Below are 11,705 nucleotides of genomic sequence, written 5' to 3'. Positions count from 1 at the left end.
TTATTTAATTCAGTCATTTTCTTTTCTTTTTTTTCCCTTTACTCATCCCTTATTTACGTAAATATGTCTAGACAGTGGTGGATCCAGAACTTTTCCTAAGGGGGGCCCGCTTCAGTCATGCTTCAATGATTCCCTATATAATCAACCAAATTTTTCCCACGAAGGATCTCCTCCCCCCCCCCCCCCCTGGATCCGCTCTTGGTTCCATCTTGGTTCTATTCTAGATCATTCTAATGTTCCCGTTGAACGTAACAGAAAATAACCGCAAGTCTCCGAATAAAAAGGTAAAGTAGGTCAAAGACGCTAAAATTATTTTATAACATTAAACATTTTAGCATCGACGGTAAAGGAAGCTATAAGGTATTTATTTTCTCATTTTAATTATTTTGATAAGAAAACTAGATAAAAATAAAGCATCGTATATATTTTTAAAACAAACCGAAGTATACAGTACATCGAACATCTTTTTATTTAATTCAGTCATGCTGTTTTCTTTTTTTTTTTTCCTTTACTCATCCCTTATTTACGTAAATATGTCTAGACAGTGGCGGATCCAGAACTTTTCCTAAGGGTGCCCGCTTCATTCATGCTTCAATGATTCCCTATATAATCAACCAAATTTCCCCCACAAAGGGTTTGGGGGGCGCCCCCTGGATCCACCTATGCTAGAAGTTTTAAAACCACCCAATTAGGACATGTTGTTTATATGGCTAACGATATGTGCATCTAGCCACTTGACCAGTTGACGACTTGCATATATATTTGATTGCACATTTATTATCAAGTTCGACTGAATTTATTTAATGGATTTTTAATAATGTCAGATTTGAAAGAAATACATGTGAAGTATATGTTAGAAATCTTTTTGTTCAAAACAGATTGTTAAAAGACATATAAAGGAAAGTTATGATCAATAAGTTGGTAAGCTTTAATTTGTTGGAAAAAAAGTTATAAATATAATAAAATGTATAATTATGTACAATAAATTGGCAAATTTGATACTCATGCAGTCGTTGTGAAGGGCATGCATATAATCATTCGGCCAAAAATAAAGAAATCAAGATTAAGATTGAATATTATTTTTATAATAAAATTAATTGTACATGTGTCAATGACAGTGCTAGTGGGATATGTATCACCAGCACAATAGTAAGAACTTCTGTGTTGGCGCCATGATTTAGGAACATAAAGAGTTACACTAGTCCGTCTGTCCCGAATGTCCCATAAAAACGGGTTCTGCTCTTCTTACTTTAGTTTGCTTCAATCAAATACTTCAAAACCTAAACACAATATATAAAAGGAGCTGATGCATGAGTGCCAATGAGAACTCTCCACAAGAGACTAAATGACACAGAAATTAACAATTATACAATGTAGCCTAGGTCACCAACACGGTCTTCAACAATGGGCAAGGTTCATACCGCAAAGTCAGCTTTTAAAGGCACCGACATGACAATGTAAAACAATTCAAACGAGAAAACAAACGGTATAAGTTATGTACAAAAAATAAACGAAAAACAAAATAGGCACGTGCATGTAAAATAAGGCGGGGTTAAACATGTTAGCGGGATCCCAACCCTCCCCCGTATGTGGCATGAGTGCCAATAAGAACTCTCCACAAAAGACCAGATCACACAAACACTAAAAACTATGGGTCATATGCAGCTTTCAACAATGAGCAAAGTCAATACCGCATATAGTTATCAATAAAAGGCACTGAAATGACATTGTAAAACAATATTCAAACGAGAAAATAAACGAACAAATTTATGTAAAAAAAATGAACGAAAAACAAGTATGTAACACATAAAAAACGACATTCATTGAATTACAGGCTCCTGACTTACCACAAGCACATACATACCGAATAAGGCGGGGTTGAACATGTAAGCGGGATCCCCACCTCAACACAAAATCAAATTTGAAATTTTTAAGTGTCACTTTTACCGTTCAAGAGTTATCATGTCCCTTTAAAAAATATAAGAAGTGCTGACTATTTCGTTTCCTTTGTCTTAAATAAGGAGGCCCCTCATGGGGGGTCCTAGTAATCACATAATCACCATTTTTTTGCCAATATAATCACATAATCATTAAATATTTGCTTATCTTTAGTAATCAAATTATCCTAAACTAAAAATACAGTCCTAAGAAATCAAATAATCATGAAATATTTGGCTTAATAATCAAATAATCATTAAAAAAACGGCCAAGTAATCACATAATCAAAAACCCCATGAAGGCCCTCAATAAGTCTGACTCAATCAAATGTTATGAACCTTATACGTGATTCACATTACCCCATAACACAGATCTGTGAAGCTCAATATTGGGTCACGATGGCGTCACTGTTCATGTTTTTTTTTATATGTAAAAAGTTGTGGTACGATTACCAATGATACAAATGTCAACCCGGAGCCTTGCGATAGGAAAACTGCTAAATCTATTGTTTCTGTTCTTTAACTTTAATTTGCCTCAGCCAAATGTTTTGAAACTTATTCACAATGCTTATGGTCACAAAACGGTCAAAATTACGCAAATCCTGCATCTATATGTGGAAGTTTACTCATTTTTTTCACAAGCAGGGGCATCTGTGATTAATAGACATATTCTACATTTACTTCAGTAATCAGTTTATTTTCTTCCATTGAATTCTTTTTTAAATAAACTGAACTTGCACATTTTTTTTCAGGATCTTGGTGCAGTTTGGTAACAGACGGTGATATCAAGTTAAATGTGACCAACTTAACAAAGTGTTTCACTAGATTGAGCTCTCTGTCTAAGTGTACTTTAATGGTTCTTAGCATTGAGTTCAGTTAATTGATATGCGTATACCTTCTGTGTGAATTTTTATGATGTAAAAGCAGACTATTCATACCTACATGTCCATGAAATGAAATCTAAGGTAAAATGATTGAAACATTTTGCATTATCTATCACAGCTGGCAGAACATGATGCTACTGAAGCAGTAAATTTTCTTACTTGATATTCACGGAAATTAAAGGATTTAGTTTCATCTGAACCAAACATTCTAAAAAATTGAGAATGGCAATGTGGAATGTGTAAAAGAGACAGTAACAATGTCAAAAGAGCAGAAAGCAGTCAAAGGCCATATTTGAGTCCTCATAGCTGACTATGCGGTATGGGCTTTGCTCATTGTTGAAGGCCGTACGGGGACCTATAGTTGTTAAAGTCTGTGTCATTTTAATCTTTTGTGGATAGTTGTCTCATTGGCAACCATACCACATCTTCTTTTTTATATCTTCAACAAAGCGAGAAAATCCCTCTTCCAGAGGCGGGCTTCAGATGGCCCTTAACAAAATGTGTACCAGTTCAAACTTCAAATTATAAAATCAACTTACAATTAAAAATATACAAGACTAACAAAAACCAGAGACTCCTGACTTGACGTCAAGGTAATCATACCAAGAGACACATCCAATATGCAAAGGTCAAGAGTCAAAAAGTCATAGTCTGGTCAAGAGATTCTTGTTAAAACAAAAAGGATTTTGATAAAAGGGTCATTGTGGTACACTAAACTAACAATATATCTTATGTATCTAATATATCTTAGAAGATGTGGTACGAATGCCAATCATACAGTTAATTCTCCATTTAATTCAAACAAAATATACAAGTTTTACATTGAGGACAAAGGTCAAGCTCACATGAAGTTTCTCGTGCCAATAGACTCATATAGAAAACCTAGGGCAGAGACGGAAACACAAGACATATAATAACTAAACTCAATTGAATGGAACTTGTATTGCAGGTCACTACAATTGCCTTCAACAAAGAATATAAACTCTCGCAACAAAGCAAGATTAACCCCGTCTTTCACTAAAGTTTGAGCAGGATTCTTTGCAACGATTATCTTAACACACGTATATAATTGAGAATCGAGTCGTACAGTTATGTCAAGAAATTAAAACGGTAAGATTAAACATTAAAACAGTAAAAACTAGCCTAAGGGTTTACCATTAATTGTTAACCCAACCATATGATAGTACTATGGTAAACTTATGGATACACATGATACAGTCATGAAATTGAATATTTGAAATAGTACGACCAGAACAATACAAGACAGAGTTGTAAACAAAAGAAAGTAATGATGCATATCGAATTTTTAATTCCAATGCACAAATTAGAAACCGTAGTTTTCATTCAATTTATTTATCTAAAATGTACGCTTGGGTTAAACAATGGAAATTAACACTGTATATTTATATAAACGATCAATCTTGTAAATTCAAAATAAATAACAGCCATTCATTAAATAATCACTATAAGAACTAATCTCACGTGATAAAAAAAGGCTAAAAAATAAGACGTGATAGTATTACAAATAAGAGTACAAATGAAGTAATAATAGGTCATTGTATGGCCCTCAAGAATAAGAGTAAAAACTGTATATATATAGTTGCACGATAAATGACTTTCACATGTAGAATGTGAAAAAAAATCAAACTGTGACGTTAGGGAATGATATAAATTATAATCCTGGTGCCTTTGATAACTATTTACACCACTGGGACGATGCCACTGCTGGTGGACGTTTCGTCCCCGCGGGTATCATCACCAGCCCAAATTTTTAAATTTCCTGTTTACAAAACTTAAAATTTTTCGAAAAACTAAGGATTTTCTAATCCCAGGCATAGATTACCTTAGCCGTATTTGGCACAACTTTTTGGAATTTTGGATCCTTATGAAATGCTCTTCAACTTTGTACTTGTTTGGCTTTATAAATATTTTGATATGAGCGTCACTGATGAGTCTTATGTAGACGAAACGCGCGTCTGGCGTACTAAATTATATTCCTGGTACCTTTGATAACTATTATAACAAAACTCTGTGTTCGATTGTACACTAACAGAAGCTAAAAAACATGTACAATTTACTAGTATGCGGACAAATTGTTGATTCGACATAGGAATTGCCACACACTTTGCATTTATATTGAAGGGGTATGTATAATCTTATTGTAATGATATGGCTGTCGACATGATAAGGCAATATGGTCTGCAACATTAGAAAAGTATCCTAAACTAAGTTTTGACATTTGACAATTCACGAACAAAAATATGACAAACATGATCCAACAACAACCATGTATTAGGCTCCTGGCCTAAGGCATGCACATTTTTGGATGTACAGGCATATGGAAGCAAAAAACATGCGGGTAACGGCATACAGTGATGTAACAGCATATATAACATTAAAAAAATGTAATATTTCTGTACAGTTGGCTCAACTTGAACGATGGCGTGAGCTGTTCTCTGCTAGTGTTGACTGGTACAATGACTGTGTGGATTGGCATTAAATTCCACTGGGTTATGGTATATGGGAATATATATAATATATATATATATATGTATGTTCTTCGGTTGAAATGTGTATATAAAAGTGAAATTATGATTTTAGCTGGTTCTACTGTCTGATGGTATGAGAAAACATAGGGGATTGCTACGTACGATTTGATGAACTATTTTGTATTAATCTTGCGCGCAGTTTTTCATGTAGTGTAGGCCAGTTTCATGACTTTATCATGTCTGTCGGACTACTAGTGTTAAGGTACCTGTTACAGACATATCTGGCGGCTCGTCTATTCACCATCTCGATTTTGAAGGTTTGTTTAACTGTGTGAAGGTTTCATACTGAACATGCTATGCGGTATGGGCACAAGAGACCAAAATTACAGACATAACAACTATAGGTCACCGTACGGCCTTTAACAATTAGCAAAGCCCATACCGCATAGTCAGCTATAAAAGGTCCCGATAAGACAATGTAAAACAATTCAAACGAAAAAACTAACTAACTAATTTGTGGAATAGCATTGATGCTCACTTATAAATGCTTTCAGATATGAAAGCATTTATAAGTAAGCATCAATGCTATTCCACAAATTAAAATCCTACACAATGTACAAAACTAACACTTCAAACGAAAAAAACTAACTAACTAATTTGTGGAATAGCATTGATGCTTACAAATTAAAATCCTACAGAATGTACTAAACTAACACTGTATCCAGTATCATTTCTTAAACATAATTATCAAGGGACACAGAAACCTCCGTTCTATGGAATTGATATTCATGACAGCCAGCTCGGCAGCCACTCTCACTTAAAAAATATATTGATGTAATACGTTGACTAATTACTTTTATTGAAATGTTTTGCGACGCAGTTTATTGTAATTATTTATTTATGTAGCAGCAGCATTCTACTTTCCAATAAATAGCTACAAGATTACATTTTCACAATTTTGTGAAACTGCTATACTTTGAGGCCAAAAAGGTGTCCTACTGAACCTACTTCTTTGCAATATGTGTTTATTAATGAAATAATAATACACAAAATAAAAAATAAAAATAAATTGCATTTTTATCTTATTGGTTGTAAGCCACTTAATATTTAGTTTTATCTTCCTAGAATATTAAAGTGTTAGACAACGTTTAGTATTTCAAAGAAAACATGTTCGTCCGTTTGTTTGTTTGTCATGTCATAGAGGTTTTTCTTCGACTTAAAAATATTATAAATAACAGAACGGGCGGATTTTCAAATATATTTTCTCCGTTTTCCTTTTTCCTATTTGTTTCAGTTTGATGAAGTAAATCCATCAAAAAAACAAATCCTTTGAAATATGCACAGTCGTCCGTGTACATTTACGCCCACAGTGACAATAACAAAACAGAAAAAGTTTATTTAAAATTATTACTAAACACATTTTGTTCATGTGCACTAGTAGGGAAATGAATTATCTCTTAACATATTTTATAAAAAAATAAAGATTTACAATTCTGACATTCTCCAACCTCTTCATTGGAAAATTATATAACACAGGTGATTTAGATTTTCAAATTAAAATGCCGTTATAGAGTTATACACCATCATGCATGATAATATCGACTTTTGCTAAATATTTTATACACCTTGTTGACATTTATAACAGTAAAGAAAAAAACTTCTTCCATAATTCTACAACAATCTGACTTAAGTAGAAGCATTCGTGATTACTCGATAGATTCCGTACAATCACACGAGCATAGCCGATTTTAAATAGAAGATGGCTTCTGGTCAAAGATTGTTCCTCTTAACTATTGTGGCCCTGAAGACTTTAGGTAAGACTTATACAATTTCATTCATTGTATTGCATGACGAATAAATGTTACATGAAAATATAAGAAGCTGTAGTATGAGTGCTTTTGATATTCTGATCTAATATTTTAACAAGTTTCAAATACAGACAAAATTAAATTTATTAATTGTTTTTGGCCAGTACATTCATTTACAAATCCACACTCTTTAGTTGTTTCTGTTATATAATGGCAAAATGTACAGTAGGTAATGTTATTCGAACTAAAAATGATTCCACACAAATTCGTTACTTTGAAGCTATCGTTTGGTTAATTTTTATTATTGTTTTCATTTTAAAATTCAAAGCTTTGAATGGTCAAAATTTTGTAAAAATTATACTAGTCAAATTGATTTTAATTCAGGTGTTTGGTTCCGGTAATGGCCGATTTTGGCCCCAAATTTCATGTTCATCTTACGAAAGATTTTGGACACTTTTAAACACTTAAGTGTCTATATCAATTGATTTAATTAGTTTATGTGAAAGATTTTAACTGATTAAGTCATTAAAAACGCTCCGATTAAAGCTTAAATGTGAAAAAATATATCAACTATGCAAAAATACGTCGCTTTTTAGATGTTTTTTGTCAAAAATGAAAGTTGCCGCAACCGTGTTCTTCTCAACCTTTAAATATGTTATGTATTATCATCAAATACAACTTACATTTCAATATTGTGAATGAACACGAATGCGGGCACTTTTATTTCAGACGGAAACCGTCTAAAATTTAACTAAATGATCAAATTGTGAAGATTTCAGTAATTTAGCATGACTTAATGATGCTAGTATCTGTGCATTGTATTGTCAAAAACACCCCATATTTATGTAGCAGCAGCATTCTACTTTCCAATAAATAGCTACAAGATTACATTTTCACAATTTTGTGAAACTGCTATACTTTGAGGCCAAAAAGGTGTCCTACTGAACCTACTTCTTTGCAATATGTGTTTATTAATGAAATAACAATATACACAAAATAAAAAGTCAAAACAAATTGCATTTTTATCTGATTGGTTGTAAGCCACTTAATATTTAGTTTTGTCTTCCTAGAATATTTAAGTGTTAGAAGACGTTTAGTATTTTAAAGAAAACATGTTCGTCCGTTTGTTTGTTTGTCATGTCATAGAGGTTTTTCTTCGACTTAAAAATATTATAAATAACAGAACGGGTGGATTTTCAAAAATAACGCAGCGTTGATGATTCTAAACAAAACTCGAAACGGTGACATTTTTATAATCAATTCCGTAATTTGCTTAATTAACTAGCAAACCAGCTGACTATATGCGGTATGGATTTTATTCATTGTTGAAGGCCGTACGGTGACCTATAGTTGTTAATTTATGTGTCATTCGGTCTTTTGTGGATAGTTGTCTCATTAGCAATCATACCACATCTTCTTGTTTATAGATAAATTATGGGCTTAAATTATATCATTCCACAATTGTTTTACATTTATTTGTTTTTCATTTATTCTGTTAATCATCAAAATCAAACTAGCTATGTAAAACTTTGTGAGTATCGCACTCGATAATTAAATTTGGCTTGTGACCCCTAAAATTCCATCATAAATGACCATGGTACTAGGAGTAAATTCTTTGATGGTTAAGATGAAGAGATATTTGTGTATACAGTGAAACCGGGCTAAACCGAACACTGTTTAAACCGAAAACCTGTATAACCAAACATTTTTTCTAATGCACTGTAATATGAAATTGTTTGCGTTGTGAACCTGATAAAACCAAACATCGGCCAAAACCGAAGAGGTTAGGTTTACACAGGTTTCACTGTATTTTCTTTAATCATAAAACCCCTATACAACAACGCATTCCCTGTTGCCTGATAGGTCCCGACAGTATTTCAGTATTTAGTCAGTTAAGCTAATACTAAATAATATAATTTTAAATGATTCATCAAAATATATAAATAGTTATCAAAGGCAGCAGGAATATATTTTAGTATGCCAGACGGGCGTTTCGTCTTCATAAGACTCATCAGTGACATTCAGATCAAAAAAAATTTAAAAGCCAAGCACGTACAAAGTTCAAGAACATTGAGGAACCAAACTTCCCAAAAGTTGTGCCAAATACGGCTAAGGCAATCTATTTCTGGGATAATAAAATTCTAGTTTTTCGAAAAATTCAAAGTTTTGGAATGGCGTACTAAATTATAATCCTGGTACCTTTGATAACTATTGTAGCAGGAAATTTATAAAAATGACCATATAATTGATATGCATGTCAAGGTGTAATACCACCATTGATTTTTCCCTATTAATCTTTGTTAAATTTGCACTTTTCAAAAAAAAGTACAGAATTTATCTGTGTTTCAAATAAAGAAATACTTGGCATGAGTAAAATTTTATCCTGTCCAGTACTATAGAAAAAAATTCACATAACATTTCATTGCATATAAGAAAATAACCATCATTGGAAGTTAACCAATCAAATTCATTCCCTTAATTTATCTGTGTACACGGTTTAGTCACCATGTAACCTCAAGATTACAAAATTTTCTATAGAAATCCGAAATAAAAAATAATGGTGTTTTGAAATAGCCAAGACATATGTTTATGACACAGAAATGTTTTTACTGCAATTAAATATAGGATTAATTACCTACAACTGTCAAATTCAAGGGAATATTTTTCTAGACATACTTTCGTATACAACCGGATGTGACGTACCATGATTTGGTGGTATAACACCTTCATAATAGGTGTAATACCACCATTGAATTTCCTCTATTAGTCTTTGTTAAATTTGCACTTTTCAAAAAAATGTGCAGAACTTATCTGTGTTTCAAATAAAGAAATACTTGGCATGAGTAAAGTTTTATCCTGTCCAGTACTATAGAAAAAATTTCACATAACATTTCATTGCATATAGGAAAATAACCATCATTGGAAGTTAACCAATCAAATTCCTTAGCTTAATTTATCTGTGTACAAGGTTTAGTCACCATGTAACCTCAAGATTACAAAATTTTCTATAGAAATCCCAAATCAAAAATAATGGTGTTTTGAAATACCCAAGACATATGTTTATGACACAGAAATGTGTTTACTGCAATAAAATGTAGGATTAATTACCTACAACTGTCAAAATCAAGGAAATATTTTTCTAGACATACTTTCGTATACAACCGGATGTGACGTACCGTGATATGGTGGTATTACACCTCAACACCGAAGTGCTGAGAAATAGGCTAGTGATACACTCAGGGACGAAACGTCAACCAGCAGTGGCATCGACAGATCTGCCTTTATCAAATGTTCGAATGTCAATTCTTTGTTACAGTTTTTAACTTTGATTTAGTAAGCATGTCCCCTAGACTTGATTGTTTACTATACATAACCATTGGTTCAACAATAAACACTTGCCCACATTCTTTGACAAACTGTTATACATGTTTCACCTATTTTGACGTTATTCAATCTCCATGTAGGTAGAAATAAATCTCAGCATTCGCTCTTTCTTATGCTTGGATGTTGTGTGAGAGATCGAACAAGATCCCATTAGAGTTCGAGTAGTTTTTGTCAAAATTTGATTAAGATCACAACCTTTATTTGACATAGTGAGCATAAAAGATTATCAAGTTCGGAGTTTGACTTCTAATAAGTGGATTCGTTTTTGAGCATGAGAATGAACAAATGCTTTATCAGTAAATTTTTTGCTAAAGATGTATATTCACTTTTTATCGATCGGGGAAGTGTTTCTCCTATTTCACAACACAGATGGGAAGAAAATTTTAATAAAGAAATGAGTGACGAACAATGGAAAAAATATGTATTCACTAGCTTTCAAATGTTCTATAGAAAGCAAACTACAAGCTTTTAAATATCAACTTTTACACAGAATAGTCTCAAATAATTATCTTCTAGAAAAATATAAACTTTCTTTAACTAATGAATGTGCCAGTTGTAATGAAATAGAAACTACAGAGCATAATTTTTTTGAATTTACAGAAATAAAACAATTTTGGAGAGATTTTTCCAATTGATGGTACATTTGTATTCAGTTTTTGGTGTAAAACTTTTTTTGAATAAAGCCAGTGTCATTTTTGGCGTATTGAATTCTGATAATTTAGATGTAGGAAGATGTGGTGTTAGTGCCAATGAGACAACTCTCCATCCAAATTACAATTTATAAAAGTAAACCATTATAGGTCAAAGTACGGCCTTCAACACGAAGCCATGACTCACACCGAACAACAAGCTATATAAAACTTAGTTTTGAATTATTGTATTCTACAGGCAAAGTATTACATTAATTATGTAAAGAACACACAATTAGACAGACTGTTCATATATGTGCAAGCTTTTCTTTTAATTTTTGAAAAGACGTCTGGAGATATTAGAATATTTATATATCTCTAAAGACAAACACGAGTCATTTGTCAACAGATCAGAGAGATTTATGGAAGCTATTTAATTAAATTTATTTTTTAATACGGTTATATTATAATGTATTGCAAAGTATTCTTAAGACGTTGTGGCAAAATCAGTCTAACACGGAATCCTTTTATATCTCTAATCCAATAACTAACAGTTATTTACAGTATACACAGT

The 11,705-nt window shown here is 32.4% G+C and overlaps 1 protein-coding gene across 2 annotated transcripts in view; it reads left to right on the top strand.

Annotated features, from left to right (window-relative positions):
• Positions 1-11,705, top strand: part of LOC139503830 (uncharacterized) — a 304,074-nt gene that overhangs the window by 130,687 nt on the left and 161,682 nt on the right. The gene's annotated exons all lie outside the window — the stretch shown is intronic.

This window comes from Mytilus edulis, chromosome 14, assembly GCF_963676685.1.
Source record: "Mytilus edulis chromosome 14, xbMytEdul2.2, whole genome shotgun sequence".
In the NCBI taxonomy this organism is placed as follows: Eukaryota; Metazoa; Mollusca; class Bivalvia; order Mytilida; family Mytilidae; genus Mytilus; species Mytilus edulis.
This window is presented reverse-complemented; position numbering and strand designations above follow the sequence as displayed.